Here is a 14,946-nt window from a genome sequence, read left to right as displayed (position 1 = left end):
CATCTTATTAAAATTTCCATAAGAATTGTTGTAGGAATTACCATAATTATTAGAGGGATTACTAGGATAAGGCCCAGGATTAAAATTTCCTCTATACGCGTTGTTACCAAAATTGTTCCTACCAAAAAAATTCACATCCATAGATTCATTATTATTCTCAATCAAAGTATACAAGGGAATATCATTAGGATCAGAAGAAACACTCTTACTAGCAAATTATTTCATAAGTTCATCCATCTTTCCACTCAAAACATTAATTTCTTCTATCGCTTGCACCTTTTTATTAGTAGATCATTCAGTATGCCATTAAGAATAATTAACCATAATATTATCTAGGAGTTTAGTAGCTTCTCCTAAAGTGATTTCCATAAAAGTGCCTCCCGCGGCCGAATCTAAAAGATTTCTAGAAGCAAAATTCAATCCGGCATAAAAATTTTGTATTATCATCCATAAATTCAAACCATGAGTAGGGCAATTACGTATCATTAATTTCATTCTCTCCCAAGCTTGTGCAACATGTTCATGATCAAGTTGCTTAAAATTCATAATATCGTTTCTAAGGGAGATGATCTTAGCGGGAGGAAAATACTTAGAGATAAAAGCATCTTTGCACTTGTTCCAAGAATCAATACTATTTTTAGGCAAAGACGAAAACCACGCTTTAGCATGATCTCTAAGTGAAAAAGGAAATAGCTTCAATTTAACAATATCATTATCCACATCTTTCTTCTTTTGCATATCACACAAATCAACAAAGCTATTTAGATGGGTAGCGGCATCTTCACTAGGAAGGCCGGAGAATGGATCTTTCATGACAAGATTCAGCAAAGCGGCATTAATTTCACAAGATTCAGCATCGGTAAGAGGAGCAATCAGAGTGATAATAAAATCATTGTTGTTGGTATTGTTAAAGTCACACAATTTAGTGTTATCTTGAGTCATCGTGACAAGCAAGCAATAAAACACACAAGTAAACAAAAAGCAAGCAGGCAAAAAGAGGCAAATAGAGAAAGAGAGGGAGGATAGAGAGAGAGGGCGAATAAAACGGCAAGGGTGAAGTGGGGGAGAAGAAAATGAGAGGCAAATGGCAAATATAGTAATGTAGGAGATAAGGGTATGTGATGGGTACTTGTTATGTTGACTTTTGCATAGACTCCCCGACAACGGCGCCAGAAATGGCTCGTTGTCGGGAGTCAAATCTTGACTTGCGCGAACGTCCCCGACAATGGCGCTAGAAATTCTTCTTGCTACCTCTTGAGCACTGTGTTGGATTTCCCCGAGGAGGAAATGATGATGCAGCAAAGTAGCGTAAGTATTTCCCTCAGTTTTTGAGAACCAAGGTATCAATCCAGTAGGAGGTTGCGCGCACATCCCTAGTACCTGCACAAAACAAATAACTCCTTGAAACCAACGCGATAAGGGGTTGTCAATCCCTTCACGGTCACTTACGAGAGTGAGACATGATAGATATGATAAGATAATATTTTTGGTATTTTTGTGATAAAGATGCAAAGTAAAAAAGCAAGGGAAATAACTAAGTATTGGAAGATTAATATGATGAAGATAGACCCGGGGGCCATAGGTTCCGCTAGTGGCTTCTCTCAAGAGCATAAGTATTTTACGGTAGGTGAACGAATTACTGTTGAGCAATTGACGGAATTGAGCATAGTTATGAGAATATCTAGGTATGATCATATATATAGGCATCACGTCCAAGACAAGTAGACCGACTCCTGCCTGCATCTACTACTATTACTCCACTCATCAACCGCTATCCAGCATGCATCTAGAGTATTAAGTTCATGAAAACAGAGTAACACCATAAGCAAGATGATATGATGTAGAGGGATAAATTCATGCAATATGATAAAAAAACCATCTTGTTATCCTCGATGGCAACAATACAATACGTGCCTTGCTGCCCCTACTGTCACTTCGAAAGGACATCGCAAGATTGAACCCAAAGCTAAGCACTTCTCCCATTGCAAGAAAGATCAATTTAGTAGGCCAAACCAAACTAATAATTTGAAGAGACTTGCAAAGATAACCAATCATACATAAAAGAATTCAGAGAAGATTCAAAATATTATTCATAAATAAACTTGATCATAAACCCACAATTCATCGGTCTCAACAAACACACCGCAAAAAGAAGATTACATTGAATAGATCTCCACAAGAGAGGGGGAGAACATTGTATTGAGATCCAAAAAGAGAGAAGAAGCCATCTAGCTAATAACTATGGACCTGAAGGTCTGAGGTAAACTACTCGCACTTCATTGGAGAGGCTATGGTGTTGATGTAGAAGCCCTCCGTGATGGATGCCTCCTCTGGCGGAGCTCTGGAACAGGCCCCAAGATGGGATCTCATGGATATAGGAAGTTACGGCGGTGGAATTAGGGTTTTGGCTCCGTATCTGATCGTTTGGGGGTACGTAGGTATATATAGGAGGAAGGAGTACGTCGGTGGAGCAACAGGGGGCCCACGAGGGTGGAGGGTGCACGTGGGGGGAGTAGGCGCGCCCCCTACCTCGTGGCCTCCTCCTTTGTTTCTTGACGTAGGGTCCAAGTGTCCTGGATCATGTTCAGTGAGAATATCACGTTCCCTAAGGTTTCATTCCATTTGGACTCCGTTTGATATTCCTTTTCTTCAAAACCCTAAAATAGGCAAAAAACAACAATTCTGGGCTGGGCCTCCGGTTAATAGGTTAGTCCCAAAAAATAATATAAAAGTGGATAGTAAAGACCAATAATGTCCAAAACAATAGATAATATAGCATGGAGCAATCAGAAATTATAGATACGTTGGAGACGTATCACGCGCTAAAGGGGACCTCTTGAGCATCGCACCTCAAGAGCTCTTACTGGACCTCGGGCCGCTCATCTCCTGGCCTTGACCACGACACGCGACCTGTCATACCAGCGACAGCTGCAGCTGCCTGGGGACCGGGACCTGTCAGTGTAGAGCACCAAGATGCCGCGGGATTGGAAAGGGGAGGCCGAGCCTCGGCAGGATATGCGCACACAAATCTTCATAATGAGGGCTATGTTGACAAAAGGCACTACATACGCTTTACACGCCCCCACGAGGTTCATTTCTTGATTCCTCGGAGGGAACAAATGCGAAGGAATTCATAGGAGTTCTATCTACACGCACCAGATGTCGCTCACGCCATCATCAATAGTGGGCCACGTGAGGCTGGCGCCAACACCATCCCGATCAGCAGCGACGGCGGCTGGACGCCGCAGTCCTCCTCCGGGCTCGACGGGAGCTTAGGGGCACGTAGCTATCATCGCTCGTCTCTGGAGACTCCACGAGCTCAGGAGAGTCGCTGGACCACCAGGAGTCGCCGCTGTCGCTGGAGGAGCTGCAGGCGAGGCTTGGAGCGGGCCCAGACAGCATCGTCCTGGTGACATCCTTCAGGGCAACACTCCAGGCGGCGGCCTTCCTCGTCGAAGATCTTGAAGAAAAGCACGGAGGTGCCGTCGTACTCGAAGTGTATCACGAGGGAGGCCTCCATGCGGGAGACTCGGGCAATCTCGCCCCAGCCTCGGGTCATGAAGATCTTCCCGGAGGCAATGGCTCCAATCTCTGCTCCAGTCGCTGGGGCGTCGCAGTCGGCATGTTGCACCCAGAGCTCGCATAGGCCCCTCGGCGACATCTCGGCGGCGAAGAACTGCGGGAGGCGAAACCAAGTGCTTGGGGGCATCGCCGCCCACAACATGAACTCGGGCGATGAGTTCGTCGCGTGCACCCCTGGGGCGATGGTGTGCGCCTCTGCGGCGCGGCGACCACGGCCCTGGCACAAGAGACGCTGCTCACCACTCCTCCCTCCGGAATTGTCGGCATGAGCATATAAGGGCAGTGGGTACCCAGGAGGCGGCCTTTCGTACCAAGTCTGCGACACCACCGGCCTCACTACCATCTTGCAGCGATGGGACCTCCTCTTCTTCGGCGGGAGTAGCTCGGGCTCAGTGAGGGGAGCCTTGCCCTTCTCGGCGGCCGAGAACCTCCGGATCGGCGCCATGTCTGCACAAGCAAGGAGTGGAGCTAGGAAGGAGAAGAAGCAGGAGAGGCAGAGGAAAGATGGGCGATGGGGGCTCTGCCCCCCTCCTCGTTTATACCAGGAGAAGGCCAACCAGCACCCCTCATGATCACAGGTAATGATTGTTTTCCTTGCATGTCACAGGGACTTGTCAAGTCGGGCAGTTGCCGGGGCGGCGTGGGGAAGCGGAGACGCCCACGTCCAATCAACCGCCACGTGTCTACCAAGGCCGTAGGCTATTGGTGCCCGCGGCTCTCCGCACTTGACCTTTGGCTTCGCCTCGAAGCCAAGCCCGAGTGCGCCTTGGGCCCGAGGGCTACTGCCGGCGTTCTGGTAACGGGGGTCCCCAGACATGCCTGCCTGCTGCCCACGGCATGGCTTTGCTAGCAGGCATGTACGACCCATCTTCATCAACAAGGCATTCAAGACCTTCGCGAGGGGCCAAGCCTCGCGAGGCGGACGACACAAGACCTCCTCAGGAGCGGCCTCACCAGGCTGGCTCGTGAGGGGGTGGGGAGAGTTCAAGGCAAGGAAAACCTCGCGAGGTTCTAGTGATGTTAGCCATGACGACCATCGCCAGGCGGGCGCCAGCGCATGCAGTGTCCTTGTTTCTTCTTTGGTGCTAAGGAAGCAGGCGCAGTCGTGGAGTACTGAGGCGTCAATCAAAGGTTTCCATATTAGTGCAACAAGACTAAGACTAGAAGGATGGCAAGACGGAGGTCACCATGGAGCCCAAGACAACGTCACCACCAGATCCTTTGGCAGGCGAAGACTGCTTTTGTCAGGATAGCTTGTACTAGCTGTCCCCCTTCGAATTGGCTGTTGTGGGATCCCTTCCCGCTCAATATTTGGGAAGAGGACCAAGGCCACTATAAATAGGACTAGCCACCACTATAGCTAGGGGGTGAGATCAAGAGAGACCAGAACACACACAAGTTCGCCAAGCACAAGAACACCTCTCTTCAGGAGGCTGTTCTTCCCCCCGTACTGTTCATCCTCAGCCGAGAGGCAATCCACCACCACCACATTGGAGTAGGGTATTACACCACAACGGTGGCCCAAACCAGTATAAATCTTGTGTCCTTTGTGTTGCGAGTTCGTCGAGTTAGACCGTAAGATCTTAGCCGAGCTAGGACGTCGATCGGTAGGGGGGAGATCTTCGCACACACCGCAGTGTTTGAACCTTAAGGGTTTTTCCAGAACCCGTGATCCGACATTACTGTCCATATTGATTCCAAAATCATAGTTGCAATAGTGCTATATGATGTTGTCTACTGGAATTTAACAGAACTTGATGATTTGTCATTTTCGTGGCATTTTGTGTGTGCATCCAATGTGCATGATGTCTACATGTTTTATGAGCTCCATCATGCCACCTTTAAATAGGTGCAATTCTTGTATTTTTGTGATCTATGTGGGGACTAGCACAAGTATGAAAAGTAGGCTTCATAATGTTGCTGTTTTCCGACACTTAGTTGTTTTGCTAAGTCCGTTTCCTATTACATTTTGATGCTAATGAAACTTGCTGCTACCATGAGATCCATGAACATTTTGAGATAGTTCAATAAGCATGTTTTGAACATGTGGTTTTGCTCTATCCATTCATGCCTATGGTTCTAATTATGGAGCAGTCTAGCATGTCTTTTCCTTGCTCTACTTTTGCTAAATATTATTCCTGGCAGATTGTTAACATGATTCAACTTTGCCATGGGTATTGCTAGTGATGCATGTACCCTATGAACTTGATCTTTCCATTCTTAGCTTCTTGAACATGTCTACTTCCTGTTGGTTACCTTGTTTCGCCATGAATGCCTTGTGGTGAGTGATTTGAGCTTGCAAAGTTCCTGTCATTAATCTGTTCCTTTCATGCTCTGTTTTTCTTCCAAGTCTGGAGCTGTTCATATAACTTGCCATGTTTGCGTGGGTGCCACATCAGTTTCCATGCCTCTTTGGTTAAAGTTCGGTAATGGAGTTTTGTTCTATGTATTTATTACTATCATGCCATGCCTTTATTTGCCTCTATATGTTCATGTAGCATGTTGTTTGCAAGCTCTTAACATTGCTATATGATGCTGTTTTGACATGTTTAGTATTTTCGTCTGTGAAGCTGATATCTTTTGCATTGTTGCCATGCTATTTTGAGCTTATTTTAGTGAGAACTAGCAGGAGCTTAGTGTTCATGATTTGTAAAGCTTCACCTATACTTTATGGTCATGTGCTTTGTTGCTATGTTAGAGTGTTGTACCATAGTTTCTTGTTGCATTCTAAGTGCTATGATGTCGTTAATCGCAGATTTGCATCATTCTTGTGTTACTTGCCATTTGCAAACCGTGCATTCGTTTCCGGTGATACTTATATTGATTTCGACCGAAATCATCTCATATTTGCAGCGGCATACTTGTTTTGACAAGTTGATGCCTTGATCATCTTTTCCCTTCTAGAGTACCCATATGCATTGCACATCATACCTTGCATTTCATGCCATGTCTTGCATCATGTTTCTTGTGCATTGCACCGTGATTGATTGTTGTTGCGCTGCTTGTGTTCTTACTTTGGGTAGAGCCGGGAGATGAGTTCGTGATCGAGGAACCTGTTGAGTACTATAACGAGGATCAAGCTTTTGACAACTCTAAGAACTTTGCAGGAAAGATGACCATTACCCTGGATATCACTTCTATCTTTGCTTGCTACTTGTTCGTTCTATCGCTATGTCGCGCTACCTACCACTTGTTATATCATTCCTCCCATATTTCCATGTAAAGCCTCTAACCCACCTTCCTAGCAAATCGTTGTTTAGTTGTTACCGCTTTTGCTCAGCCCCTCTTATAGCGTGGCTAGTTACAGGTTCCTTAGAGGTTGTTCCATGTTGGAACATGGATATGTTGGGATATCACTACACTACAAAAAAATACACTTCCGTGATGATACGTGTTTGTCACAGTAGGTCACATTTTCTGTCATCCATGTACATCCATGATGATTTTATGACAGAATCAAGATAGTCATACCTGTGCTGTCGTAGAAGTGTTCCATGACATTACCAAAATTATCATCACGGAAGTGTCCACTTCCATGACGATAAATCTTGCGTCACATAAGTGCTTTCGTCAAGGGTGACCGACACGTGGCATCCACCGTAACGGAACACCGTTAAGCTATCGGGTCGGGTTTTGGATCCGATAACCCGTTAATAGCCCCGACCAATGGGGATTTTCCACGTGTAAAATCATCATTGGCTGGAGGAAGCACGTGTCGGCTCATCGTTGGGACAGATGTCATCCACTCATTGGACAGAAGGTGCCTATGATACGTCGACATGTGGCACGGCCCAACAGAGGCCCATTCCTGTAAAAAGGCCGGCCCATTTGACTTGGTCAAAAGGTGGCAGGCCAGCCCATGTAAAGCATGTTAACGGCCTGTTCGCATATAGCCCATTTACATCCCGCTAACCCAAGGCCCGTTACGCCATATCGGAATTAGGCCCAGTAGCGTCATCTGGGCCACCTAGTATGATTCCAGCCCGTTTTCACTTATGGCCCATGTATGGCCCATGACGTCTTTCGGCCCATATGAGGCCCTATGTAACTCTTGGCCTATTAACGGCCCGTGGTGAAACTGGCCCGTAATGAACAGTGTATCACTTTACACCCGTTAACTGCCCGTGGTAAAACTGGCCCGTAATGGATAGTGTATCACTTTATACGCATTAACGGCCCATTATTCCGTTGGGCCGTTTCCAGCCCATGTTATCTTTCGGCCTTCTCAAAGCCCATTTATTCTTGGCCTCATTTCCAGCATTCGTTTACTTACAGCCCGCTACTATCATTTTCTGCTTGTGGGCCAAATTCAGTCCGGGGTTATAGTCGGCCCGTTTGTGGTCCGTTAATACGTTGGGCCGTTTTCATAGTGTCATCAAATACGTCCTATTAACGATGGCCCATTATGGTCGGCCCATGAATGGACGATTCCAACTCCAGCCCATTTACGGCCATAATGCGGCCTATTATTGGCCCATGTTTGGCCAATCGGTCATACTGCCCGTATAAGGCCCATTGATGATACGGCCCGTAGAAGGCCCATTGTTTCTACGGCCCGTAGAAGGCTCACTGTTTCTACGGCCCGTAGAAGGCCTACTGTTTCTACGGCCCGTAGGAGGCCCAGTGTCACTAAAGTAAATATTAGCCCATGGTTATTATGGCCTAGTATTAAAAAATAGGTTATTGCAACCACTAGCAAACCGCGGAAAAAGAACTGCAATGACTACAAGCAAACAAATAAACAAGACAACAAGGTAATAAATAAGAAAGCAACTTACGCTAGGCTATCACGGCTATCACACATATTACATCCACTAGGTATCAAAGTTCGCCACCAGTGCAAATAAACGCGCCGAAAAAAGAATATACAAAACTAAGAGCACTTCAGAAGGCACTAGGCCTGACCAGGTCGCCCCCATCCCAAATAGCTGAAGAAACTGAGTAGACCTCAATTGTGTCAACGATAGATGCATCAACACTACATTTAAGGCATGATCGTGTGCACGGCAGTCCTCTGACATCTTCATTGCATCTTTGACTTCAAGGCGGAGCTGAGTTGAAGCAAGCCTTTCCGCTTTAAGTTGAGACTGAAGAAGTCGAACTGATTGAGGCAGCGACTACACAGAGGTTGTCTCACACCTGCTGGTGAGTAGCTTTAACTCATTGTCTTCATCAAGACAGGATCTTGGGGTCATCTCGCTGTCCTCAAGATGGTTTGGCTCACTATCTTCCCTAAAGTTCTGCCTGGCGTAAGAGATACGAGTCTGAAAGAGAAACAAGGAGACACGTAACAGGTTTCATAATTATATAAGCAAATAAATGGATCTGTTCTGCATAAGGAACATGTTTTTACAACTACAATTTGAAACTGGTAGTTGTTGCAAACATCCAATCGGATGTAAATAGCAAAGCAAACAGCAGTGGAGGAAATGATGCCTATCCAAATCTATACTAGAACAAAGTTTGAAGGCTTGAGAAGGATGAACTTACATTACATGTTAACACGGCCTAGACAAAGCACTTCTCCATGTTGATGGAAGGATAATTCAATAAATTCCCCAAAGAAAATTCTTTATAAGCGTTGCCATTATTCTATGTTTTGCGAAGAGTAAATATAGATCAAATAATATTGGAAGAAACAGAGGATAATGAAGCTCAGGTGTAGACTGATGATACACAATCAAATAGCAATTAATTAAGTACAACGTTACAAGGAAAAAGGGAGAGAGGTACTGACAAGAGCAATGTAGAGCCCATTATTGTTTTGAGATCATATGATCCTTTGAGCAAGGAGATTCATCTGAAATTAGTTTTCATACAAGAGAGAAGTTAAGGCACAAGCAGAAATTATGGCGTTCAAATTTTGAATTGATATCATAGACAGTACCTGACGCTGGGCTCCCAACAGTTCTAATAGGGGTTTGGCCACTGAGTAGGGGTAAAGTGTGGTACAGTTGGGCCTGTGTTTTCTGTGGCTGCTGATCTATCGGATTTAACAAGTATCACTACCTTTTCCAAATACCTTGTTTGTACTCCTTGAGGATCTGCACTCACCCTCTTTGTTTTGGACATCTAATACGAAAGAACAACATTTGACAGGAAAAACATAGTGTGACGACACATGGAATAGGTACAAAAAATGGATAGGTATGGTATATACTCATATATGATGCTTAAACTAAGCAGATGGTGTAACAAAGTAGAAGTAATGCAAGAGGTCAGATGCAAAATATGTGCGACCAATACAACTTTGCAAAGTTAGAGCAAGCACCTTGATGGGTGAATAAGATAGGCCATCCTCCACCATGCCAAGTTTGTTAGCCAGTGGATCATTCCGCAATATTCCTCTCGTGCGCCCATTCTCATATTCATTTTGATAATGTTCAATATCTGACATGCATGAAAACATAAAAACAAGTGAGATTTTCTTTGTAATGCAGAAGTGATTCTAATCCAATACTGCCTCCCTGTAAACCCCCTTGTGCTATCTCTGCAATTCTTTTAAAAGATGCCATGCATGCTGTAATTTGTTGTGTGCATTAATATAATGTGGCCTACTACTCAAAATATAAGAGCTCCAGAAGTGATGACACTTCGCACCTGATAGCTTCAACATCTAGTAAAGAAGAGCAAGTCGACCTGACCTGACAGATTCAAAATATACTAAGGGAGAACAACTCGACCTGACCAGTCGACCGCAAGAGAAGAGTATCATCTTAAAGAAGAGCAGAAGAGCAAGCAGATTGAAGATATTACAAGTCTTTCAATACAATGTCGGTTGGCCACCCATGATGAACCAGAGCGCACAGAGAAATACTATTCTTTCCGGTCTCTCCATATGTGGCTCACATGCATTTCAAAACTAAAGTAGGAACATTTAGCTAACCAATTAAACATCTCTTAGTTTTACTAATATCAGCAATAATATCATATATGAATTTGTACAACTAAGCTTGTTTAGCTCGATGGGTGGAGCAGTGCTATTACGACACAAACCACGTAGGCTGATTGTGGTCATCATAAAATGGGGAAAACATAAGCATGATGAGTACAGTGTTGACCGTGGCAGTGGGATAGCAGATCTAAAGCTGCAAACCGCGCAAAGGGTAGTTAGCAACCGATGTTTGCTTTGAAATAACAACTAAGATTTGGTATGGACAAGAAAGTACAGTCAACAAGTGACAAAGAAATGCAATTATGCTGTCTCTCTATATGTCGCGACATGCATTTGGAAACTCAAGTGGGACCTTTAGCTAACCAATTAAATGTGTCGGTTAACTAATATCAGTATCATATCACAATCATATTTGAACAACTAAGCTTTCGAATTCTGAGTGTTGCGTTGTTTAGCTTGAAGGGTGGAGTAATGCTAGTACGACAGAAAGCACCTACGAAGATCATAGTAGAGTAGATAAAAGGGGAAAACCCTAAGCATCAAGAGAAAAATCAGGAAAGTGGAAGTAGCTGGACCAGTGGGTGGCGCACATGCTTTTCGAAACTAATATAGGAACATTAGGTGACCAATTAAACGTTCTCTGTTTTAGTGATATGAGCATCATATCAGATTCGTATTTCAACACGTAAGATTTGGGTTGAGGTCTTGAGGAGAAGTGCTAGCACGATGCGAAGCACCTACGATGATGGTAGTGAATATAAAGGGGTGAAACCATAAGCTTTATGAGTATAGTGCCCGTGCCATGGCGGATTTGAAGGTGCAAACCGGACAAAGCTACTTCACAACCAATGTTTGCTGTCAACTAGCCACTACGATTTGGTACAGACAAGAAAAGTACAATAAACAAATTACGATCTATTTTTCTGGGTGATATCAATAACTTAAGAACATATGGAAGAGTACCACCTCTCTTGCGACACCATGTAGGCCTATGCTGATACATTGAGGGTGCTGCGGGTGCGATGGCTGTTGGCGGCGGGGAAGAAGACTTTAGACGGCAGACGGCTGGGTCGACGGATATATCCTGTTGCCGTGGACGAGGCGGTCGTAGGAGCGGCACCGACAAGGTGGACGACGGCGCCGATAAAGCGAGAAGAGGCGATGAAAGGATCCTGGTTCGGTGCTGTGGATGAGAGACATCCATCTCTTGCAGTGGACAACGGGGTAGGGGTAGCGGCTCCGGCAAGGTGGAGGATGGGGTGGCGGACGGAGGAGGCTGGCCGGAGTGCCGAGGTTGTCGTGCCGCTGACGGTGTATGAATGGGGAAATGGAGGGGAGGAGGGATCTCAAACTTTGGGACGCGCTTCTCTGAAATGGGGGAAAGTTACGAACTTATCCCCCGTTTAAAATTTCAGACATCGCGTCGGTTGGGGATAGGACGGTAATCTCGCATCTCCCAAATATTTGCCGGTAACTATTTTGGACGAGGAGAGGGTGTTTTGCCGCCCACGGTTGGCGCCCACGGTGTATGAACGGGGCTGACAGGTAGGGCGGTTGTGTCACGTCTGATGGAAGTTACACATCTGCCCCTATTTAAAATATTAGCCTCCATCGATATCGGACGAGGAGAGTTTGTTTTGCCGCCCACCGTGTATGAATGGGGAAATGGAGGAAGAGACACCTGTCTTTCGAACGAGCTTGAATCAAATGTGTTTTGCCGCCCACGTTTGGCGCCCACCGTGCCTGAATGGGCTCAGAGGCCGTCGTGTCACGTCTGATTGAAGTTACTAGTCTACCCCTATCGACAGCAGTGTAAATCCGGTTGATAAGGATGTCAAGTGTGAGGGGTAGATATTAATTTCCATCTCGCAAACACTTGCTTCGGGCAGCCCACAAATTATAGTGGGTGTTTAGCCACTTCGTTCAAAACTTGGGAGAATTAGCATTCAAGTTTTCCCTGGGACCTGGCAAACTAAATTCAAATCCAATTTGTATTTGATTACGAATATCCACAGATAATTATACATTTTGTTATTTATTTCTTCAAAACCACAACAAGATTTATTCCACCTTTATATATGATTATGATTTAGAAATGCCGTGATCGTCAAATTCAGTAGGTTGGATACACTCTGAGTCAAACAGTTATTTCATCCAATACAATATGCTCACACGAAAACAGTTCACCTTATGTCAATCATACAAGTACTCAGGATTACCTCGCCTAAAAAATTCGGATCATTACAACACATGGACAACATCGGGGGTCTTGCAACATAATCCATTTAGAGACATGACTCAACATGCAACTACAATAATCTAATGACAATTTCAACTGGTATCTAAAGAAGAACCGGGATTAACTTGGGCTTCAGATAGCAGAAACAGTAGGACCTCCTCCGTCTTCAAATGCAACATTCTTAATTCCTCCAATTCTTGGGTTGCTTGCATAATGCGTGCTGCTAATTCCGTAATTTCCAGCCTCAAGATAAAGATTACCTCATTCATGGCAGCCACACCATCTCTTTCTGCCTCTAGTAGAGCCTCAAGCCCTATAATATCTGTGCTCAGACTGCTCTCCGGCGGTGTTGCCTCTGAAATACTACCATCTGGTAACATGGATGGCGCACTGCTTCCACAAATAGATTCTGGGGTTGTACATTGTGTCCTAGTGTGAACGGCATCCTGAAAGGTTTCCGCTGGACATCAGTAAGAGATAGTTATCGTATGATCCAGGCAGTAAGCTTACATGATAAACAACAGATGAATTATTGCCGAGCATGGCAAACTATATTTAAATGGTTCGAAGCAGCATCAACCGAAAAGAAATTAAAATGGCAAGATGAAACTAGGGATGTAAGTGGCAAATAAATGACATGTGCCAGTCCCATCTAGTTAGTTTTGGCTACCTCCCTAGTTCATTTTCCTCAAAAAACAAAAAACTCTTTTGAACTATCATACCACTAGTGGACTTTAATCAGGATTAAACGGGACCCAGTTGACATCCCTAGTTGAAAGGGAGTGTACAACTGCTATATTTAAGTTGTCAAGGCATCTAAGCAGTTGAAATAATCTGAGAAAGCACTTAACAGTGTGGCCTCATATAAACTACGAAGACAGTATTGTGATGAAGTTGAGAGGAAAAGTTAAGGACTCAAATGAAATAGGCATGCATTTCTTTACAATAGTACAACAGGCACTATTGACATATTGGCCAACTCAGGTATAGCGTAACAACAAATAAGCATTCGAATCAAGCAATACAGCAAAGCAGACAACTGAACTATTTGTAATTCGGTAGGATTACACATTGAGGGCACAAGCCAAGAAAGCAGCCCACTTGCATTACATTTCACATGTACTAAAACACACTGGCTTACCATATGTTGTTGTGAAGCCTAGCTGTTGTTGCAATGTTCTTTGAAGATATCGTCAGCATCCCGTGGTTGCAAATCTAGTTGTTGTAGTTTATTCTGCACCATCTATTTAGGTAAAATTAATTTTAATCGCATGCACTGGTCCGAATTGATCATCAATGGTTCATCTAAACTAATGAAAGAAGGGTGTGCGTGCATACACGACAATATATCTGCTTCCCTCTATTTTTATGCTTGTTCAAGGTGCCAGCCCCAAAAGAACAAATATTTTGCTTGATGGGGTTGGCAGCTCCATAATTAATAGAAGCATCAAATTAGTCATGCAACTTGGGAAGATCAAGAACACACAAACAAGTAATGAACAGAGGCTCAGAGCAATGATGTAATAGCTAGCATCAGAAAATGTAGGGCAAAACAAACAAAAAGCAACGGAACCACATGCTAGTTTACTGATGTGTAATTAAGCATAGAGAACATTAAGCAGTCTGATGGAACCAACAGGTGGCATTAGAACAAAACTAAAGCATATTAACTACATGTGCACTGGTATGTAATTTAGCACATGTAACATGTTCATTGCCAGAAGTATGGCCCTACAGGTGCAAGCAGAATAACGTGTCTCATGAAAAACTGAATGTTGCCCTGAAGAAACTCAGAGGTGCAGTGCTTATGCTAGGAAAGTGAACGTAGGCGCCGGCCGTTGGATAATAGTACCTGATTCTCGGCGGCGTATGTGTATCGTTGTCATACTTGATTGCTAAGGATCGTTGATGGTGCTCGTGTTGCGGTTTAGTTTGGGCCGGCTGTCGCCGTCGCTGAAGCGGCTCCGGTGCTACGGTTGCGGCACCTGTCGACATACAAGAAAGCTCATCTATGGTAAGTGGACAGTTGCACGATAAAGAGAAAAACCGAAGGAGTACAAATCGAAATAACTTGATGAGGCAGCGGCGTCGGTAAAGCAGGGCCGGTGGAGTTGAATATGGCGTTCGTGGAGCGGGTCCGATGCAGTGGACGAAGGCTTCGGCGGGCGTGTTGTACAATGTTTTCGGTGAGGCGAATTTGTTGCGGCAGACGAGGGCTGGTATGAAGGGC

The sequence above is a fragment of the Triticum dicoccoides genome, chromosome 3A (genome assembly GCF_002162155.2).
Source record: "Triticum dicoccoides isolate Atlit2015 ecotype Zavitan chromosome 3A, WEW_v2.0, whole genome shotgun sequence".
In the NCBI taxonomy this organism is placed as follows: domain Eukaryota; kingdom Viridiplantae; phylum Streptophyta; class Magnoliopsida; order Poales; family Poaceae; genus Triticum; species Triticum dicoccoides.
This window is presented reverse-complemented; position numbering follows the sequence as displayed.